A 22,503-nucleotide genomic window follows, 5' to 3' on the forward strand; every position below is an offset into this window, starting at 1 on the left:
CATCTTGCACATTGGAAAGTCTTTGTGATAGCTTTTTGTGGTCGTTTCTGTGAGAAGAGTTATTCCTACAGTCTTTGCAGCATCAGCAAGGCCTCTAACTAGGCCAAGGTACCACATTCTCTGTGGAATTCTACACTGTGAAGTCCAGGAAGTATAAATACGCAAGGAGACGTTTCGTGTTACGTGTTGTGTGTCAGCTGGAAGCCAGACACCAAGAAATCCTCAGAAATTTTTCAGAGCTTGACTGTACGTGGCCCTAACGACCTCTCCTCACTTTGGGGTGGGCCTTGCTCTGAGCTGGAAGTGGGACAGGAGATTTCCTTCCCAAATGACATTATTTCTAAGAGCGTTGAGGTGACCCACAAACGAGGCAGACAAAGGGGTTCAGGTTGGTTCCAAACATCTTTTAGTGGACATTGTTGAAAATCAGTGGACTTTCTACCCATGACCTTGTGAGACAGAGCTCTTGTGGCCATTTGGTAACAGCTCAGATTGCACAATCTCTGTTCATCCTCTTTCCAATGAATTATTGGTTACATTCCCAGGTGAAATATACTACTCTGGTCATGTGGGGCAAAGCAGAACCTGAACCTGAACCAGACCAGCTCAAGTGTCCACGGATCAGAAGCACACTGCACCTTCATGTTGGACAATTCTTGATTGGAAGAACTATAGTAGCAGAAAGTGAAGGAATGGAGGGGAAACAAGCCCTGCCAGCAAGCAGAAGAGTTAGCAGTGACAGAAATAACTCATCCACTGGTACCTCCTGATTATTCCCCAGCTGATTCTGTGACACGAATGCAGCTCTTCCCAAGCGGTGACTCCAGGATCTAGGAATCAAGAGTGATGTGAGCAACTGCAGCAGTACTTGGGGCATAAACTCTACGTAAAATGTATTCTCAATATTCTAACATTCCCTGCAGTTTCCTCTCCATGCTCACTGAAGCCTGAGAGTGCAGTGGGAACTCACTGCTGAGCTGCAAGCCTTGGTGCTGCCTCCTTCCTCAGCGCGGTTGCAGCCACATGGCTGATGTCCTCTCCTTGGGGGGTGGATGTCAACACTCAGTGTGGCCCAATTGGAAGAAGCAGCTTCCCCCATCCTGGAGTCACATAGGCACATCTTCGAGGGGCAGAGCTAGCCCTGTAGACCTCATCCCAGAACCTTCTGCCCTCTCAGCAGCTCCTGGTTTGCTCTTTTACAACCACAATCAAGCAGCTCCTTGACCCCTGAGCAGCTTGAGGCTGGCAAGGCTCCTCATGCCACACGTAGGATGTCCAGCTCCTGCCTTGCAGGACTAAAATGTAATCACAGCACCACCGAGTCCTTCTTCTGAATTTAGGCCCCTGCCTTCACTCCCAGCTCTATATTTAGCATGTTGAGCAGTCACAAAGACCCGAGTTCCTGTGCCATCTGCATCAGTTGCTCAAAAATAAGGCAAGTGAATGGCAAGCTGTGCTGTACTCTAGGAAGAGGGATGCTTTTAGCACATTGTTAAGAGTCTTCCTGCTTCTGCTCCTTTCTTTCTTTCTTTCTTTGGCTCCAAAAGGGGGATCCAAAGAGACAGAAAGCTTTCCCACAGGCAGCAGCCCCAGCAATTGTGTTTGTCAATATGTAAAGAGTGCCTGAAAGTGATGGATTTGCAACATAGATGGTCCATTGCCTGATTAACTCAGAATGAAAACCACCCAAGCTGTGTGCTCAGATCAGTTAGCAATACTGCATCTCCAAAGATTCTGCAATTACTTCTTTTTTTCTTTTTCTTTTCTGAATGATTGCCAATAACTGCAACTTTCAGAGAAGATAAAGATCTTTTCTGCTTCATTACTTTCGAGATGGCACATTAGGATCAAATGTACCATCCTATTAAATAAAACTCTGGGAACACTATATATAGCACCATACCAAATGTGGTCTGCAAGGCAGCAGCGATCAGATCTGCCCAGAATGTTGTTTACATGTTGAACAGTTAAAATATTCCTATTAAAATGTATTCTTTTTTGGTAAACCTCTGTGTACAAGTTGCATTTTTGCACACAACTGCTGCTTATCCCCTCTGTGCACACAGACTTCAGCAGCCTGGTCCAACATTGGTGGTTTTACCTCATCCAACCAGCTCTTGATACATCCTGTAAACTACCTGGATCAACTTGGCTTACCAGACTAAATTCCTCAGCTGGCAAAGGCAGAGATGAGTGAAGTGGTTGTGTTTTTCCTGCACCTGGAGAGGCTTTTTGTCTTTGAGTGCATGGCAAAGACATGGAGCATCACCGTGTCATTTTTTGCCAATGATGAGTTGGCAGTGACATAAGGACAGTGGGTCAAAGCCAAAGGTTGAGTGCTGATAACATCCCCATCTTTCTGAGAACAGGAACGGCCTATGAGCTTCAAGCTCCACCACCAAAACCTCACTCCTGTAAAAGACCAGAGGCCAAACCTGATCCAGGTTTTGGCCCATGGGAGATCACACCTCACTCAGGTTATACCCACATCGCTGGGGTTCCTGAAATGCCCCTGAACTCACATGTAGTGGCTGGCACACATGGGGCAGGGCTTGGAGATGCTCAGGTGTCCCTGGGTGGGGGTTTGGCAGCAGGAATCCCCAAGCACCCTCTGGGTGCAAGGGCAGGAGGAGCAGGGGTTTGGATAGCCAGCAGGCTCTGGGCATGGCTTTGCACTTGCTCATCTCACAGACATCCCTGTGTGAAGAGCAAGTGGAAGAGATCAGCCCAGCCAGAGGACAACTTGGTGCCTGTGAGCCCAACCCTGCTCCCCCTGGCACCCACCCAGAGCCTGGGGACAAACTCCCTGTCCTGGCACCTCACTGGCTCCTGCCCCTGCTCTGCCCAAGCAGGAGAAGCTGCTGCCTAAACTGGGGTTTGCTCTGTGCCAACACTTGCACTCCATCATTAAGGGGCAAATTTTGAAAATGCAGAAAAACCCTCTGAAATTGTATTCCAGCACATACACAAATTAAGTAAAGGCACATTTGCCTGGATGGGCATTTGCATATAAATTGCTAGCTAATTGCACTAATTGCACACATTCGCAGATGTGCTGTTGCACAAACAGGTTTTGCACATGGATTTCAGGTGTCTGCTTTGTTTTATAGCAAAGACAGCTTTAAATCAATATGAATTATTGGTTCCTCTCTTGCCAAACCGTGGCTTAGATCAACAACTGTCCCAGGCATGACTTGTAAGACCTTTGGAAGCGATTTTCCAGCTTCTCTCCTGAATCATCTTGATTTCATACCCTCGGGCTTACAAGCCTTGCCTTCCTTTCTGGGTTGTAAATACTTGTCTCATGGAAACATTTGGTGCTGTTAGGTACTAAGGACACAGTGTAAACATCTAATGTCTTGGCATTTTATTTTTATATGGGAAACCGATCAAATAGTAAAAATGAATCTTGGCTCAAGAAAAGTTTAAAAGATAAGTCAGTAGGAGTTAATGTACCTCAGTAACATCTTTTTTGTAGACTCGTTACCTCTTTATTTACCCTTCAAGATATTTGCTTCTGGTTTATAGCACAATATGTATTGAGGAGAGACATAAACTGGGCAGGGAAATGCCAATGAAATGAGAAAATAGAAAGCTAATGGTGAAACTAGAGTAGGCTAAATTAATTTACTGATTATATGACCATATCCCATCAGTAAGACATGAATTATTTTGTTTACAGTCTTCAGGTTGTTGCCTGGCTCTGCTACCCTTCACTGTTTTCAATTTAAGCAGCAGTGATTGTAAAGAGAAGAGAAAATAAACCAAATGTTCCCATTCCACTTATAAATTTTATGTTTATAATCCTGTAGCCATCCATGGAAACCATGCCTGTTATTCAAGTGCCTCGCCTCCCCAAGCTGAGCATAATTATTACTGATACATCTGGATGTTTAACTACCTACTACAGACTCTTGAATCCCTTCCAGATTTAAAATATCCATTAAGACAGGAGTGGAGAAGAGTGGAGTCACAGGGGGAAGAAGAGAGGGGAGGGTTTATGTCTGTGACTTCAATTCTCAGAGGATTTATGCATTGCTTAGCACCACAGGAAGTAAAATACTGTTACCTAAGCTAGTGTCATTCAGTTAAAGGGATGTAACTGTGCTTCTTTCCACACTGTTTTGCAAAGAGTTCTTCATGCACGGGGCAGATCCACTCTGGCCTGGTGTCCAGAAAAGATGGAGGTAACCTTCCATAGTGCCATACTCCCCCAGCCCAGGGGGATCACTGGAGACAGGTCACATATGTGCACGTGGGACAGTTTTTAAAGGCCCTTTTGGTTGAGCTTTCACTCAAAATCCATGTATTTTGGTAGGCATTAGGTCAGCCTGTAAAAACACAGCTTGTACTTTCACCCCATGGATTGTGTGATGCCGGCTTCGTTGCTGGCTCCTGAGCAGAGTCACACCAGACCAGGTAGCTCACAGGTGGACTGTGAGCAGTCCAGGTAGCACAGAAACAGATGGTGTGAGGAAACTGGGTGACTTCAGTACAGAGTCGTGGCAGACGAGGGTCTCTGAGTCAAAGCTCCCTCACATGAGGGAAGACCCAGCTTTCTAGGAGCACCAGCAAGTCCCTCCTCCAGGGGATGTGCTCTGAGGGCCAAGGTATCCTCCCCAGCCCCTCTTGCAGGCACCCTAAAACCTCATTTGGGAATTTTAGCTGTTTTGCAAAGATAGCTCTGCTACCCTGTGTTTCTCCACCAGAGCAGCTTCATTAAGGCCACAGTCCAGACTTATTGATTACTTTCTAATCCGTGCCCTATTAAATTCACACATCCATCCAGCAATCACAGGCACAGCATCACTCCCTCTGCAGCAATGCCCCATTAGCTCCTATTATGACAAGCACAATGGCAGTTGTGTTGTCACTGCCTCATTAACCACGCTGTGTACCTGATGCAGGGTACATGGTGCTGGCCCAGGGCCAGGCAGTGGGTTCAGCCCACCACAGCCAAGCCCATCTCCTCACCTGACACCTGAATCCTGAGCTTTCAAACCTTCTGTATGCGAGAAACACTTCAAGTACAGAGAGTGTCAGATCCCTTTTTTTTCTGTGAAACTATTATTTGCCTCCAGATAGACTGGGAAACAACTTGTGTCTGATCATAGCAGTTACTTATAAGCTGCCAGACTGGAGGGCTAAGTGAGATAAATGAAACTGTGAGAGCTTGCTTTCCAAGAATGAGTTCACTATATTTGCTCACGCATCTCAGTCCACATGCAGCTTTTAGCCTGTAATCAAGGCACAGTAGCTGAGCCTAAAGGATCATATTTAGTACATCAGATCAAACAGCAGCTGAGAGGCGTGGACAAATACTGCTCCTCCAGGTTTTTCAGCACTTGGCCACTACCTCTGCAACCTCCTTTTGCTGCAGAGACAGGAGCTGGGAAGGCAGTTCTTTTTCTGCCTGTTAGACCTTATTGCAAATAGGGCAGGACCCTATCAGCCTCAACAGAAGAATAAGCAAGTAATCTTCATTCCTTCACCACCTCCATCTCTCACAGTCCCATAAAACCCCCATTTGCCAACCATGAGAGAGGATGCAACTGGTATTATTTCACAGAGGGGGGGTTTCTGGACCCGATCCCTGCAGGCTTTGATGGCATTGTGAATGGAGCTTCTGGGATGCCTCCTACAGCTATGTCATTTGTCTCCACATCAATGCATTTCCAATGCACATGGTTACCAGATGGAATCTCACATTCGATGTATTAAGGGGACCAGATGAGCATGGAGAGGCTGTACAGGCCGTGCATTGTGCTTCCAATATTAGTGGATCCCTTCTCACAGAGGAAGTGGCCTGAGATGGGAAGTCCCATCTGTCACTGAGATACTTGTTGAAATTGAATGTTCTGATTGAGAGGTTATTTTCAAGACTAGAAATATTTTGGTCCCTTCAGCTATTCCCTTAGTTCTCATCCTGCAGTGGGGGTACAGAAAAAGCACATCAACATTTGCTTTACTTCAGTTACAAAAAAAGGGATGATGTTTTGTTACTAAGAATTTTAAGAGGTGCAATATAATCACCTTCACATGACCTGGAAAACTTTCTTAAAGGAGTGTACAGTTGTATAGTGTGAAGAAAAGGAGGCTGAGGGGAGACCTCATCACTCCTTACAACCACCTGAAAGGAGGTTGTAGTGAGGTGGGTCTTGGCTTCTTCTCCCAAGTAAATAGTGATAGGACCAGACAAAATGGCCCAAAGTTGTGGCAGGTGTGGTTCACATTGGATATTAGGAAGAATTTCTATACTGAAAGAGTGGTCAGGCACTGAAACAGCCTGCCCAGGGAGGTGGTGGAGTCACCATCCTTGGAGACATTCAAGAAACGTGTAGATGTGGCACTTCAGGTCATGCCCTCGTGGCTGAGGTTTTGTTGGTGGTTGGACTCAGTGACCTCAGAGGTCCTTTCCAACCATGACCATTCTGTGATTGTGATTTTTGCACTTGGCACTGGGACTCCTGTGGCTTTAATTTTTAGCTGAAGATCCCAGATCTGTCTGTGAAGCCTGCCCAAAGAAGAGCAAAGTTGGCATGACCTTTGTGGGGAAAAAATAAAAGCAGATATGAAGCTGTTGTTTAGACCCAAAAGGGATTGAAGGTGCACAAAGAGGACTGGAAGGCAAGAGTATCAGGAAACTGCTCTTAGTTAACAACAAAGCTCAGGAACACTAAAAAACTATTAAGCCTAGTTTGGATCAAAACTGTGTGATCCCAAGTAAAGTTTCTGAAGATGCTCTGGGAGCCAGAACTCCAATGTCTGAGATGATCCTGAAATAATTTTTTCCTTATCTTCAGTTTGGGGTTTTGTGGCTTCCCATTAAGTCAAGATCCCTGTGGCTAAAAGACTCCTCTGTGAAGGTGCCTCTTCCTTATCCCTAACACACCTGCCCCTATTTCTGATGACTTTCATCTCAGACCAATGTGGAAACCCCCACTTATTAGTGATGTCTCTGTGCACTGCTCTGAGCTGCTGCTACCCAGGGTGTAACTAACCAACAGTTTCTAGTCAAGTGAAAAATCAGTGTGTGGGAAGGGAGCAGTTTATTACCAAATGACCTTTTCAGTTTGTGCCTGTGCTGCTGGGCTCAGCTCGATGTCTCAGGGCTGTTGGATGGTGTTTCAAAACCCCTTGGCAGGGGAGGACAGGCTGTACTGCACGGGCTGGGGATGATTTTTGGTCAGGACCTTGCATAGCTCAGCCAGCTGGACCATGAGGACCAGTATCACCCTTGGCAACTTCTTCCAGTGTGTCCAACAACAGCAGTGAAGATGCTGTGGGAGAGTCTTTGAGCAAGCACTGCCCCATGACCAGCAGGGGCTGAAGGCTGAAGCACCCACTCCATGCAGATACTTACCAGGGCTGGTGGAAAAAAAAAGAAGAAAAGCATTTCCTCACTGAGCCCCAAATCCCAGCTTGCCAAGATCATCAAAGGATAACCTAGACTGGAGTGAGTCCCCCAGAATTTTCCAGGACAGAGCTTTTGAAAGCACAAGGTTCTGCTCAAGATAAGTACCAGCAGTGGGGGCTCAGCATTAGGTCATGTTTTATTCCCCTTTTGTTATCAGGGGTCTTGTGGTGCAGCACATTCTCCCTCCAGAGATCCTTTGAAACCAGCAGCCCTCGTGCACATCTCTGAAGGGGAGCTCAAATCAGAACTGTCCCAGGAAGGAAGGAAAGCACTGGGGATTAGTATCAGCCTCTGCACAAAGCTTGCTGGAACAGGGCCCTGTGCCTGCAAGTTCTACTGGTCTCTGTGCTGGAAAACCACCTTAGCAGCTGAGGAAGGTGGGACAAGTATAAGCAGTACAAGCAAGTACAAGTTTACAGCAGGAAATTCTAAAACCAGGGCTGATTTACTTCAGCTCACTGCAAATCACTTTATTTAAATGGATCTAAGACATCCCAGGTCTATCGTTCAAAGATAAAAGCTATGAAGATAACACTGAGTGACCTATTTGCAGCTGCAGGCTGGGAATCATGGCCCTGTATTGTGTTACATGCACTTACAGAGCAGTCAGTGTGTGTCCTTCCTCCTTGCACAGACCTGCAAATGGAACCACCCAGGCTTGTTTTTGGGAGAGTTTGCAGGGACTTCCACTGCACCTTAGTTTTCACTAGGGTGTTTGTGGTTCCTCCCCCACTTGAGCCACCCTGCCACAACCCAGCACACTTTGTCATTGCCTTTCTTTTGAAGTAGCTGATTTAGTCACCCAGTAAACACATTTCTTTCCCTTTAAATCTTGTTTTCTCCCTTTTAAACCTTCTTCTTTTAGCTCCAAACTGCTTTCTTTCAAAGCTTCGGTGAAGAAAAAGGTGGTGCTGGAGGGATGGTAGCAAAATAAAACCCAATCCACTTCCTTGACTGGAGCACTGATAAAATGGTCTGAAGATGCATTTGTTCTCTCTGAGGATTTAGGGGCTCAGCTCAGGTGCTGCACAGGGAAGGAGGGAGGCAGATCTCATGTGTTTGTGGGAAAGGGAAGGCAGGGTGTAGATGCAGCTCCCTCTGACAGCCCCTCTTGGCTCTCCCTGGGGGTCTGTCCTGGTTTAGCCCCAGCCACCACCAGCCTCAGCCTCTGTGGGATAGGGAACTAAAAATCCAACTTAAAGCTCATGAATCAAGACAAGGACAGGGAGGTTTTCCCATCCCAGTTATGGTCACAGGCAAAACAGCCTCAATTTGGGGAGAAAAACAACCAGTTTCCCAGAATAAGACAAAGAGAACAAGATCCAGTCCTCAATACATTCCTCCCACCCCTTCTTCCCAGGCTCAAATTACTGGGCTCCTGCCTCCCTCTCAGCAGCACAGGGGACAGGGATGGGGTTTAGAATCAGTTCATCACACATTCATTCTTCCACTCCTTTCTCCTCAGGGGAGGGACTCCTCACAGCATGAGATTCAGTCTCAGAGTTAAAGGGCTCAAGCCCTACATTGTGCACCAAGAAATTCATGAAATTCATCACAGTTTTTAGCCAATAACAAGGTGATGGATGCTCTCCATTATTCCCCCACTACCCTCCCAGGGGAAGAGAAAAAGGGGAATAAGGCAGAGACTTTAAGGTTGGAAAAAAACTAGGAAAGGTTTAATTATAGTGAATTAAATACATATCTATAAAAATATGTTAATATGGAACCAACACTCCTGAGTTGGTAATTACTTCCCTACCAGAAAAGTCCCAAACCAGACTCAGGAGCAGATGGAAGCACCCAAGTCCAGGGTCCCACCAAAAGCTCACAACAGCCTTGGAGCAGCCAAGCCAGTCCCACCTGAGGAGGCAGGAGAAGGCAGCCCATCCCAGTGAACAATGTTCTTCATCAAGGAAACAAGTCCTGGCATGGTAACTGCCACAGGCACAGGCCAGAGCTGCTGGGGGTCCTGCCTGGTCCCAGGGCAGTGTGGCCATAGGCAAGTTTTATCTTATTAGGACTACTAATACTATTAAGTATTAAGACTTAAGCCTCCTTTAGCTCGGGGTTTCCAAGTTGTCCTAACTCAAGCACCATAAATTTGCATGTTTCAAGGCTCATCCAGAGAAGCTTTTCTTCTTCCCTCAGCGCTCTGGAAGCCTGCACAGGCATGTCAGAAGATCCCAGGGCACTGATGCCTCTGGACACCTTGGGATCATCTCAAAGATCAAACCCCAGTGTGCCTGAGTCCTGGGCGAGACCCCAGATGGGAGCAGCAGGGCTGTCTGGAGCACATCCACCCTCACAGTTTGGGCAGTGGGGTTCAGCTTGGCAGCTTGCTAATTTAGAGTTTTCAGGGAAAGACATGCAGAGATCATGAGCTTAAGTGAGAGAGGAAATTGGAAGTGTGGGCCAATGTTATGGGCTGTCTTCTCTGTGCTTTTTCCAGCTGAAACACAAGGAATTCATGTCCACAGTTTGGGACACAAACTGTGTCCCGTGCCTGTGTCTGAGGTGGGTTTGCTGGGGATGGTCCTGCAGAGATGGAGGTGCCCTGTGAGGGGTCATGAGGAGCACAGAGACAGGGAAATTTTTCTTTCTGAAAGAAGCAATGGCAAAGTTTGATGAAAACACAGACTTTCTACCTCCATGGTGGGATCTGTGTTTGGCTTATTAGTGACTTTTATTTGCAGCAGAGACCAGTGATACTTCATTGAATCTGTGTGGGCTACTGGCCTATTATTTTCCACTGCCTTTGCTCTCATATTTGAAGTCTTTACTCCCTTTTACATGCCTGAGAACACAATCCCATGCAAACATCTCAAAGCCTTGAAAAAACACACCAAAAAGCCTCAAAGCCCTATTGTTTAAAGGTGATTTTTTTGGGGGGGGCCTTTTCTTGTGCTTTCCCGATAGTTTGGGGACAAAAAATGCCTCCAACTTAGCAACATTTTATAGAGGCAAGTCACAGTGATATTAATCCCAGACGTCTCTCTGGTTTTCCTGAGGACCTTGTTGAGCTGCAGGGAACTGGCACATGCCAGTTTGCTCCACTTGTTCCAGTGTTCAATCAGACAAGCTCAGCACAACCCAAAGGGAAAGTGTTTTCACCCCTGTCACTGATTTGGTTCTGGCTTGATGGAGTTTTGAACTCTTTTGTGAGCCTTCAAAACACTCTGCTTCTCAATGTGCTCATCTGGGGCTGTTCTTCCTTTCTCTGACCTCCTGATCTCCATCCTTCCTCTGCAGATTCCTCTTTTTACAGTCTTTGGAGGAAAGTCAGGGATGACTCCAGAGCAGGTCCCATTGCTCACCCTTGTACTTTCCAGCTCCTACACAGTGTCAGGGCTCCCTGCAGAGCCAGGACTCCTTGGCATGCAGATTACAGAACTGACTGAGAAGTCAAAATCTTAAAGATTGTGAATCTGAAAAGTTTGTTTGTAAGTATTCCTTGGTTTAGAATTCTTAATAGAAGCCTTTAGGATTACAGTGCTTTTAAAATATGAAATCAAACCTTCTATTTGAAGACTGCCATGAAGTGTTTCTTCCATTTTCCCCAAAATAAGTTTTTATGCACAAGATACAGCAAAACTGATCCTCATTCTCCACAAAGACAACCTCTTGCCTTTCAAGCACGTTGAAAAAGAAAATAATCTATATTTTCCTTCTGGAAGGGCTCAGTGTAGTCAGTCAGAAAACACTGATCCTTCCAAATCAGGAAGTCAGAAGGCAACAGGAACACCAGGACTTACTTCCCTTGTAAGTCACACAGCACATTTATTGGACTGAAGAGAGGGAAACCAAGACATTCCAAGACTGCTGCTGGTGTTGTAATTGCCCGCAGTGTGAGGAAATGTTCAAACTGATCTGAAATTTAATTTAATCTTACTTCTCCCTTCAGTCTACTACTTTCTTTTTTTGGTGGCCCAAATAATATTCTTTCAGATATTCACTTGTTTATAAAAGCATGGCTGATTTATAATGGAATACCCAGGCTTTCTTTCCAACACTTTGGGTTGTCCATATCATTCCCTGATGGAAATTACACAGATATTCATATGTAATTACCTTCTCTGTATGGGAGTCTCCCCAAGACTCTTGTATGAGGTTTTTCTTCCACAGAGTTCTAATGACTTCTCACTTCTTTCTTCATAATTTTGGCTTCAGTGACAAATTGGCACTGTGGACACATGTTGCTGCTTCTTTACCATCCTCCCACCCAACCCCTCTTTGGTCAACAGCATCCTCTTTGGAGACCTTTGGTCTCCTTGCTTAATCCTCAAGGTACAAGAATGCAAGTAAAAGGAGCAGGGGTGTGTCCCTGCTGATGTTTTGTGCACTGAATCTAACCCAACTACCTGTTGGGGTGATAACCTCATTAAAGGTGTGACATGGCATGCCAATACTTCAGCCTTTTCCTCATTGTTCCTTTTCTGTCCTGTCACAACTTCTGTTGAACTTCTGAGACGTTCTCCAGAAAACTTAAGGGACAACCAGTGCTTTGGGAGGTCATTGCACATTGTAGCAGCACTGGAGGACTCTCTCAAGTGTCTTCTAACACTGGAGAACTGGAACTGCCTCTTCTGTTCCTGCTTGTATCCCAGTCATCATTTAGATAGACAATGCTAGACTCCCATTCAACTTGAAAGGTCTTTCAGCTCCAGGGGGAACTACTCTTGGGACCGTGTTTTGTTATCATGCTGCAAATCCTGTTTTAATATGCTGTTTTCCCAAATACTTCTAACTATTCATACAGGCCATTTAGATATTAATCTTGCCTGGTAATCTTCTCCTCTGACCATCCCTGGCAGGTATTCCTACTGACATCACAACATGCATACATGGACTCAAGCTTTTGGTTTGCCTTCTGCAGTACAGTTGAGTTCTGGCCAGATCCTGTTTTAGTTGAACCAGCATGATCATCTGTAACCAATGTCTCTTTTCTAATGGGTGAAGGTGGACAGCCATTCAGACCAGACTCCAGTACCTAGAAGGAACCCCAGCAGACAGGTAGAGCTGATGGGGAGCTCGATGAGCACGTGGAACAGACATCTTGCCCACCTTGTGCTTCAGGGATGGTTTTTGGTCAAGGAAGATGAACTGGGTGATCAGCATTTTACTCTCTTGGACGAAACCAATGGAGCTAGAGAGCAACACAAGGTGTGACACTGTGCTATGTCAGGCTGATCCTGCTTCCCCTCGTGCACTGCCCACCTTCCCCCATGTGCTCTGAAGGTAGCTACAATTTCCTGTGCCAGGTCAGGGAGAAGCTGAGTGATCCCAGAAGAGATGTGAACTCAGCCTGTTTGCCAGCCACTGCCAGTGTCCTTCTTCCAGGACAGTGGAAGGATGGATTTTCGGTGCATAACAAAATCTATGTCTATGGAAAGAGTTGAAAAAACACCCCAGCTTTTCTCCTCCAGGTCATGACCTGAATCAAACCCCTCCACTCCATGTTTTACACTCAATAGTTAATTTCACACTCCTTGTCTCAGGCAGTGATGTCTGATATGAGCTGATGTGCTGGTGCCTTCAGCTGCTGGAGGCTCCTGGTCTCACCTCAGGTACAACTCTGCAGTTATTGATTGACTCCTGGGTGATTTTTAATAATACCTGGAGAATAAACTTCATCCTGTGCCCGAGGTGGGTCTCCTCCTACACGTGGAGGTAGCCAACCTGCCTGCCATGGTGCCAGGAACTGCAGGACTGAAACTGTTAGGGCTGTAAGAAACTCTGTGACTTTGCAAATGGAGAGGAGGCAGGGGGAGGACAGAGAGGAGCTTCCATGGGGAGGGTGAGGAGGAAGTATCTCACGAGGCAACGGAGCAGAGCAAGGGAAAAAAAATTGAAAAGCAAGAGAGGAGTAAAATACAAACATCAGGAGTGACAAAAAAAGAGCAAGGGCTGAAAGGGAGAGGAGCAGGACAGGGTGAGGGAGAGGGGGCAGCACAATGCAAGGGTGACACAGTGGTGGCACAGGGGATGCTGCCTGCTGGTGACAGTGGCATCACTGACCATGAAGTCCCAACACGAACACATGTGGTTTTTGCAGGTCTGCCCAGTCAGGGTGGCCACAGACGTGACTTCCCCACCACTCACCCCAGAGGTTTCCCCTGCGAGGCCCCAGGGCGAGGCAGGAGTGACCCGAGGTCTGTGGGAGCAGAGGCTGAGTCACCTCCCACCTCCAGGGTGAGGGTGATGTGGACTCGGTGAGAAAGGAGCCATGTGAGGGGGCTGCTGGGGCTGGAAATCGCTCTTTCTAGTTTTCATTTCCTCGTAGACACGGGCTGCCCTGCTCAGAAATGAAACCTAAACAGCAGTGCTGCTGGAGGTGCCAGGAGCCGTCACGCCAGGTGACACAGTGCGGGGACAGGGCAGCTGCTGGGCTGGGTATGTGCAAAGCAGGCACAGCCCTGGGGAACGTGTGGGGCTGGCTGAGCTCCCACTCTGCTCTGAAGGAGAGGGTAATTGTAGGGAAGGTATTTGCAGGTGTGGAAGAGGGGTCCAGGAAGGGTGGAGAGGTGATGTTTGAAGGGAAAGAGCTTCCTGTCCAGCTGTCACTGCAGGAAGTGGTGCTGGAGGTGACGAGTCTGTCTTCACTTTGGAGCTGTTTTGGGTGTGAAGCAGCTTTTACAAGCCCTGGAATATCTCATGTGTGGGAATGTCCATGCTTTAGGCAGGCACCCTGAGCAACTACCTGCTTTGGCTGTGTTACAGTGGGGCTGCCATGTCATCTCCCATACCAGAATATGCAGCTTCTTGCTCTGCTTTGTACCAAGTCAATATTGTTCAGTCTGAGCCCTGAGAAAAAGGACATTGCAGTGCTCCTTTCCCATAAACAGCTCCTGTCCACCAAATATTGTCTTCCTCACATGGCCAGAGATAAGTGTGGAGACCATATGTGAACCAGAGCAATGTGGGGAGGAGTTCATCAAGCTCAGACTGTCCTTGCATGTGGCTGCCTGGTTTCCATTATTTGATTAGCGGGAAAAGGCAGAAAATGAAAGCAGAGACATTCAAACTTCTACCTAAAGATGGAGGGAGAAGAAGACATTCAGGTTTGGCTGGATATTTGGATGAAGATTTTTCCTAATGGGTTGAGGATGAGCTAAGTCTTTATCACCAAACCTCCTAAGGAAGAACCAGAGATGTTTCTCATCATGGAGAACAATTTCTTTTGTAAGGCAAAGACAACATCTGTGTTCCATGTTTGTGCAGTGCTCCAACAAGAAAGCTTCAAAACACAAAACCAAGCAAGCACTTACTGCACCAACACACAGAAACCTTGAGTCTTCAGACAGGCTGGACAGGAGCCCTGAGTCCCACTCTTCAACATAACATGTTGGTACTTTTACTCATGGTGCAGCTACTTACCCATAGATTTGAGACAACTTCCTTTCCAGAAGCAATGCACTTGCTCATGAGAAGCAAGGGGACAAAACCAGAATGTATCAATGAAAAACAAGTGGAATTGCCCATCTCATCCCAAACACATGCCAAAGACTGAAGGTCTCTTTGTGCTGCCCCTTAAGACTCAGACAAAGCTCCATGGTCTTTGCCGTGACTTTGAACTGGGTTGGGTTTCCCACCGACCTGTGTTCATCCAGAAAGGCAGGGAAGCTAAAATATTTCTCCAAGTGATTTCAAGGGTCCTTTAGTGGATTAAAGAGACCCAGTGCTCAGGAATGAGCATTCCAACTGTAGAGCCACACGGCGGGCAGGGCTGTGGTGTTCAGTGATGCTCCATAAATCTCGCCAGTTTGCACAGCTAGCTTAAAATGAAAGCTGTAATTAAAAGCAAAGGAACAGCTAGACCCATTACAGACTAAATGGTTAGATTAAATATTATGCTGTATCTGATTATTAATGTGCAGGATAGCTGGTTGGTGGCTTGATATTTGCTCAGTGAGTTTTATTAATAGCACCACAGCAAATATTTCCCGTAACGCCGGATCCTCGCGCCGAAGTCGGGTATGAAAAGTTGCACATTTTTCCTCCGGTGGTTTCATTCTGCCTGGTAATTTCCACAGGTTTTCTGCATTTTTTTGCTCTCAGGTTTAGTCAACGTGACACCGGGCCAAGGCAGGGCTGGGTTTTTTGGTGAGGGGAGAGGAGCTGTGCCATTCCCGTAACCGCCGAGCCGCCAAAGAGACTGATTTCGTTCTTCCCCTTACGTAAATGGAAGGTCCCGCTCCCTGTGACACACGATCCTTGATTTCAAGAAAAAGTAGCTGCAAGGTCACCTAAAAGTGCATGAGAAGTCCATCCCAGCCTCCCCCCGGCCACCCACCGCCACCAGACAGGAGCCGTTAACACAAAGGGGTGAAACCCAAACTGAGAAGCACCACAAAAGCACCAAGCAATGAGGAAGAGCAAGGAGAGAGGGCTGTTAACCTCTCTGCACGTGAGTGGCTGGTTGTGTTATTTTAGTTTCAGTAACCTCAGAGTCAGCATTTCAGATGTCAGTAGTTTCCACTGACAGCGATGAGCTCAGGCCAAGTCAGTGAGGGACACAAATAAATAGGGGTAAACATTTATGCTCAGTCGATGGAAAAGTCTTGTTAACCAGAAAAGTGACCTAGATGAACCATCACTCCACCCAGCCCACTTTTTCTCAGGCAGGCTGCCAGAACAGGTCTTGCCCAAGAAAAGGCAGACAGCTGGCTTGGGTCAGGTCGTTGGAAGCCAAGAATGAGCTACCAGATGGATCCTCCAGCCATGGTCAGAGGGAGCCTTGCAGACCTGGGAGCGGTGTCTGGTGGCAGAGCACACAGCAGGGTGGAGGAGCACCTTGTTTCTGCATCACCAGGGCTTCTGAAACCCTGCCCCAAGTTGGGCAGTGATGGGTACCATTTCAAATAAAAATTGCCAAAGTATGGGCAGCTCCAGCATGGGCAGCAGCCATGGAAAAGCAGAGGGGAGAGCTGCAGCCTGGCAGTTTGGGCTCAGATGTCTAAATCATTGCAAAATGCCTTGTTGCTTGGGCAAGTCTTGTCGTTTGGGTCTTGGCTCTTGTGCCTTCTGGTCACCCACCTCCTTCTGGGCACTGCTGTGCTCAGGAAGCTCCAGGCAATTTGCCAGCAAGAATCTGCCTTTCTGCTGCTCAGCTCTGGTGGCTGAGCTCCACGCTGGAGTCAGACACACGTCCCCTCCTTCCCCCAAGACAGTGATGCAGGACAGCTTTGCAGGGGCTGCATTTGACCAGAAAAGGGGTTTAAAATTCATGAATCCCCAAGCTCCAGGAACACAGGGGTGTTCAGCAGAGCTCCTACTGTCCTTTCTCTTTATCAGTCCTTCTAAATTATTTTACTTAGCCTCTTTTTGTGAGGCCTTTCCCATCCTCTGTTGTAATTGTGGCTCTCTGTGCTCTTTGCTTTCACACAGCCCTTTTCTCTCTGGTTTCTGATTTTCCTTTCTGTTCCACTGTGTGTTCTCAAATTATTTCTTCACTCTTTCTACTTTTACTCTTCAGCAGATATTTCTTCTCCCTTCTAAACATCTTCTAAGCCCACAGGGAGAGGAGTTGGAATCCTTCCAGTGCACCAGCCTTTTTTATCCTGAGTTCTCACCTAGTGAAGCCTCTGAAAAACTGATGACAACCATGGAGGTACAGGTAGCCAGTGAGGAGTTTTCTTGACAGTGTCATGGACCTGTGGGAAGAAAATAGCCCAACCTGAGTATCCCAGACCAAGCCTGCAAGATGCACAATGGTTGCATCCCTCCCCACCATCCTCTTATTTTATTTTAATTTAATTTTTTTGAGCAAAAAGCATCTCTTTACTAGGTTTGCCTTTTTATCAGTTGTTGAGATTAATCCAGAACCCACCTCTTGCCCCCAACCCTGCAGGAATCCAGGTTGCCTGCAATGTCAAGCAAGTCTAATAAATAATTTGGAAGGAGTCAGTGTGTTTAGTCAAACAAATAATTTCATTTAAAGGGCAGAATGGATTTTGTCAAAAGCCTTTTTTCATTATGTCAAAACGAAGGAAAGATTGTGCAGCCCCTTCATTCTGTCACCACAAAGGCATTTGTTCAAGCTTCTGGCTTTGCTTGACATAAAAAATGTAGTTGTCAAGGCCCACACAGTGAATTGCTCTTCCCCACCCTGTCAGCAGGAGCACACAACCCCTCACTTCTGCAAAGGAAGGAAGGGACATGAGTCTTGCTGCTGCTTGGAGGGGGCTCTGGCGTGGAGAGCAAACAGCAGATGGTCCGTGGAGAAGAAAAAGCCCCAGAGTGACTGTATCCGGTGCTGAAGACTCATTTCAGTCCCCCTGGGCTTGTGTGTGTCCCTTCCCTGTGCCCCAGGTCACCTCCATCAGCACCTTGAGCCATGTGCTGTAGCAGGAGGTAGAATGGGAAGGGTGATGTTCCTCCATGCTGAGATGAGTGGTCAGGAGCAGCTGAAGCACCAGGCTTACACACATTGTCCTTCTCTGGTGGCTGCAGTGCAGCTGGCACAGAGACAAGAAATTCAAGCCCACCCTGACTGCCCTGAGCAAAGCCATCTCTCCTGTACCCCCAGCAAACTGCACTCAGTCAGTGTTCCTGCCTTGCATCTGGTGGGATTCTAGATGCCACCACGGATGGCCAGCCCAGCTCCAGAAGCTCACTTCCAGGCAGGGCAGACCCTGCTGCTGGTTTCTATGGGGAGTGGGAAGCAGGGCACTCTCCCAGTGCCCACGGGGAATGCAGACATCCCAAACCAGTTTGAAAAAGCCCTTTCCACTTGATTGAAATCACTTTGCTAAATTAGGCATGTGCACATCGGACACACGTGAGCAAAAACTGGAAAATGGGAAATATGGGTATATTTGGAATGTCTTTCATTGTATTTATTGAAAGTAATTTAAAAGATGACTAGAACCTATGGGCAAAATGCTGGGCACTGGAAGTCCTTTTAGTTACAGAGATTAGAGTCAAAGAGAAGGTGCAACAAGAAAAGGACACTAGCTGATGGAGCTCTGTCTCTTGTGGATCTTCTCAGCCTATGTGAAGCCACCCACTTGCCCCCTCTTGGAGTAACTGGAGCTGCAGTTTCCCACCCGAGTCTTCATAGTCAGTGCAGTCCATGGCCAATATTCCATTCAAACCATTAGCACAACCCCTGCCCCCCCTGCTCCTTCCCAAGGCCTCCCAGGGCCATGATACCAGTTGAGCTGCAGCAGGACCCACAGGTGCCCAGCTGAGCACTGGGAGTCACTGGGATGGGGCAGGCTCTGTACAATTCCCTCCAGCAAAGAGCTGTGCATCCAGGGGCTCTTCACACCCACCAGTACCTGGAGAACTTGCCAACCTTAATGTGATATGTTCCTCCGACATAGAAGATGCTCCACACAAGGCAACAGCCTAATCAGGAGCTGACTCATCACTGCTGGGAACAGAGAGGAGACATTAATCCAGCCTGCTATTTTTATTTTTGGAGTGCTGCTCTGTTGCCCTAGGGGATGTAAAGAGCTCAGGGAGTTGTGTCCCTCTGTTGGATCACAGAATCACAGAATCACAGAATCCTAGGGGTTGGAAGGAACCTCGAAAGATCACCCAGTCCAACCCCCTGCCAGAGCAGGATCACCCAGAGCACATCACACAGGAACGTGTCCAGGGGGGTTTGAATGTCTCCAGAGAAGGAGACTCCACAGCCTCCCTGGGCAGCCTGGCCCAGGGCTCTGTCACTCTCACAGGAAAGAAGTTCTTCCTGATATTCACATGGAACCTCCTGTGCTCCAGTTTGCACCCATTGCCCCTTGTCCTATCACTGGACATCACTGAAAAAAGCTTAACTACATCTTCCTGACACTCACCCTTTACATATTTGTAAACACTGATGAGGTCTCCCCTCAGTCTCCTCCAAGCTCAAGAGCCCCAGCTCCCTCAGCCTTTCCTCATCAGGGAGATGTTCCACTCCCTCCATCACCTCTGTGGCTCTGCCCTGGACTCTTTCCAGCAGTTCCCTGTCCCTCTTGAACTGAGGGGCCCAGCACAAGTTCGTAGAACCATAGAATCATATTGGTTGAAAAAGACCTTTAAGATCATCAAGTCCAACCGTTAGCCCAGCACTAACAAGTCCACCACTAAGTCATGTCCCTCAGCACCACACCTACACGGCTTTTAAATCACTCCAGGGATGGTGACCCCTCCATTTCCCTGGGCAGCCTGTGCCAGTGCACTGCTTTCTTCCCCCTCACCTGAAGGAGTTCTACCACTTCCAGCCCCCTTCTCCCTCTCACTTCCCACCCCCAAGAGAAATCTCAGGCAACTGGCCATTTCATTCAAGAGAAGCTCACGACTCTCCATCCCTCCTCCTGCTCTTGCACACCAGTCTGCACAGGGCTGTCACAGGGTGGGTTGGTGCTGAGCCCTCCAGCCTGTGGGTGGTTGGAGCAGTGACTCCTGCCTGGCCACCCCCCTCCTCAAACTCCATGGAGCTCCTGCCTCCAGGGACAAGGGGGTCAGGGATTGCTCCCTGGGCTGGGAACAAGACATTTCACACCCCTACAGGAGACCTTGTGGTGGGTGGCACGTGGAGCCCAGCAACCCTGCTGAGATACATCTCAACACAACTACCAGAACTACAAAGCAGCCCTTCAGATGGAGCAAAAGAATAACGAGTTCATTAGACACCAATTGATTGATAAAGAGGGATTTATTGGAAGGTCTAATGTGTGTAGCCAAAATTAGTTTGCCATGTAATTAACTAAAAATGACTTAAGCAATGCATTCTTAATTATTATCTTAGTACAGCCAACTTGTAAGGAATTTCAAGCATTTAATTGGCATTTGATAGAATAGCTATAGCAAGCTAATTAGATACCAAATTATGGAATGCACTAATTGATATTTAATAAGTATGTCAATTGGTATCTAACTAGCCAATATGTTCTAGCTATCTTGGAATCCGTCAATTAAGTGCCTAAAGATGTCTTTCAAGTAGATTATAAATGTAATCTATTAAGGATGTAATTTGCAACATTTTTTGATGATGGATTGTAATTTATTTGCTTCCTGAATATCTTATTGCCATTTGCAGCCTCATTCAGCCAACACAACTTCAGGAATCCTGCCTACACCAGCAACTTGGACAAGGGTTGTTTTCTTGGGCTCCAGCTCCTCTCTCACTTACACCAGATTTACACTCAGTTTGCAGGAGCTAGAGGGTGACAGCTGAAATCTATACTGCTGCCACAAACTTCAGGGAGCTTGTGTGGCTTTAGGTGCAGTCAGTGTCTAAGCACAGCTTTTGGGTGGTTGTTGAGGGTGGTGGGATGGAGGGAGTGGCCAGGACAACTCGAGGGTGGTGGCACCAGCTCAGCCTTTTGGTGTGTGGTTTTCATAGAATCCCAGACTGGTTTGCTTTGGAAGGGACCTTCAAGATCATCCAGTTCCAACCCCCCTGCATGGGCAGGGACACCTCCCACCAGCCCAGGTTGCTCCAAGCCCCATCCAACCTGCCCTTCAACACTGCCAGGGATGGGGCAGCCACAGCTTCCCTGGGCAACCTGGGCCAGGCTCTCACCACCCTCACACTAAAGAATTCCCTCCTCATGTCTCACCTCAATCTCCCTCTTCCAGTTTTAATCCATCACCTCTCCCTCCCTGCCCTTGTCCCAAGCCCCTCCCCAGCTTTCCTGGAGCCCCTTCAGGCACTGGAAGGTGCTCTAAGGTCTCCCTGGAGCCTTCTCTTCCCCAGGACTGAACACCCCCAACTTTCTCACCCAGCCTTCATAGGAGAGGTGCTCTGGCCCTCAGATCATCTTCACGGCCACCTCTGGACTCTCTCCAGGATCTCCACGTCCTCCTTATGTTGGGGGCTCCAGAACTGGACACAGAATTGGAAAACCAGAGGGATGCTGCTAAAATCAGGGACACTGCACAGGTTGAGGGTCTGTCTCTACCAGTTTGCTTTCTCCAAGGTCATTAAAACTGCTGCTCTCAGGACAGCAACAAGAGGGGGCAGTGCATGAAAAGCAGCTGAATTTAAGGGGTATGATGTCCTCAGAGCCTCTCAGGACCCTGACATCCCATCTCTCTCTCTCAGCAGCCTGGCATGACATCTTGCTTCCTCCTAACAGGATTTACCTGCTCCTTGAACGCTCCAGTCAGCCCAGCTCCCCAGGGAGCTGCACTAAAGAGTTAACTTAAAGCAAGGCAATGACCACGGATATTTTCTTTGGATTTCTTTGATACAAGCTGCCATTTACCCTGCGCCTCCTGAGGTCTTTTCCCTAAAGCAATCCACACATCTCTTCCCATCAGGCCCAAGTATAAGGTTGGTATTATGAGCAGAGCAGCACATAACATTAGTGTTGGAGCGATCTGAGCACTTTATCTTCATGAGTAAAGTACCCAGCTGCTCTTGAATTCAACTGAAGAAAAAAAAAATATGCTGCCACTCGGAGCTGCAATACATTTTCAGTTACTAATAACAACTGTTGTCATGGAAACAACCAGTCCAGCATGAATGTAAGGATTTGCTTTCAGGTCAGTGCTGTATTAGTCAGCAGCCTTTCAAAACCTCATCTCCCCAGCACAGAAGTCTCCTGTCCAATTTCTTCTCACCAGCACTTTTTCTTCATTGTGAATGACTCCAAATTAATTACATTTGGTGGCAATTGTGGGGAGCTCCTTTGCCATTCTCCTTTTTGTAGAATGACTTGGAAGTGGTTTGTGGAGGCCAAAATAAAATGTCATTGCTACGTGCAGGTTTGGGAGTTTTGGTTTTCACAAATAGGAATAGGCTGAGTTATCATTATGACCATTAATAATAATAATAATAATAACAGAGCATTTGGTGGGCAAGCCTTTGGGATGTGTCTGGGTGCTCTATCCCTTCTTGGGGTGTGTGCACTGGTTGGTGATAGGGGCTGTGCAGGGGTCTGCAGTCCCTGCCTTGTCCACATACAGACCCAGCAGGGCTGGGGAAGGGTTTGCAGGTGTCCAGTGCTGCTTCCCTAACACTAAGGCTCATTTCAAGCCCCCATGGTGGACCTGGCTAAAAGGAGTTTCCTCCATCCCAGCCCTGTGGGCTCATTTCTGCAATTCCCATTGTTCTCATGGACCATCAACTGGAATAAGTCAATGTCCTTCAG

Source organism: Apus apus, chromosome 15 (assembly GCF_020740795.1).
Source record: "Apus apus isolate bApuApu2 chromosome 15, bApuApu2.pri.cur, whole genome shotgun sequence".
NCBI classification, from domain to species: Eukaryota; Metazoa; Chordata; class Aves; order Apodiformes; family Apodidae; genus Apus; species Apus apus.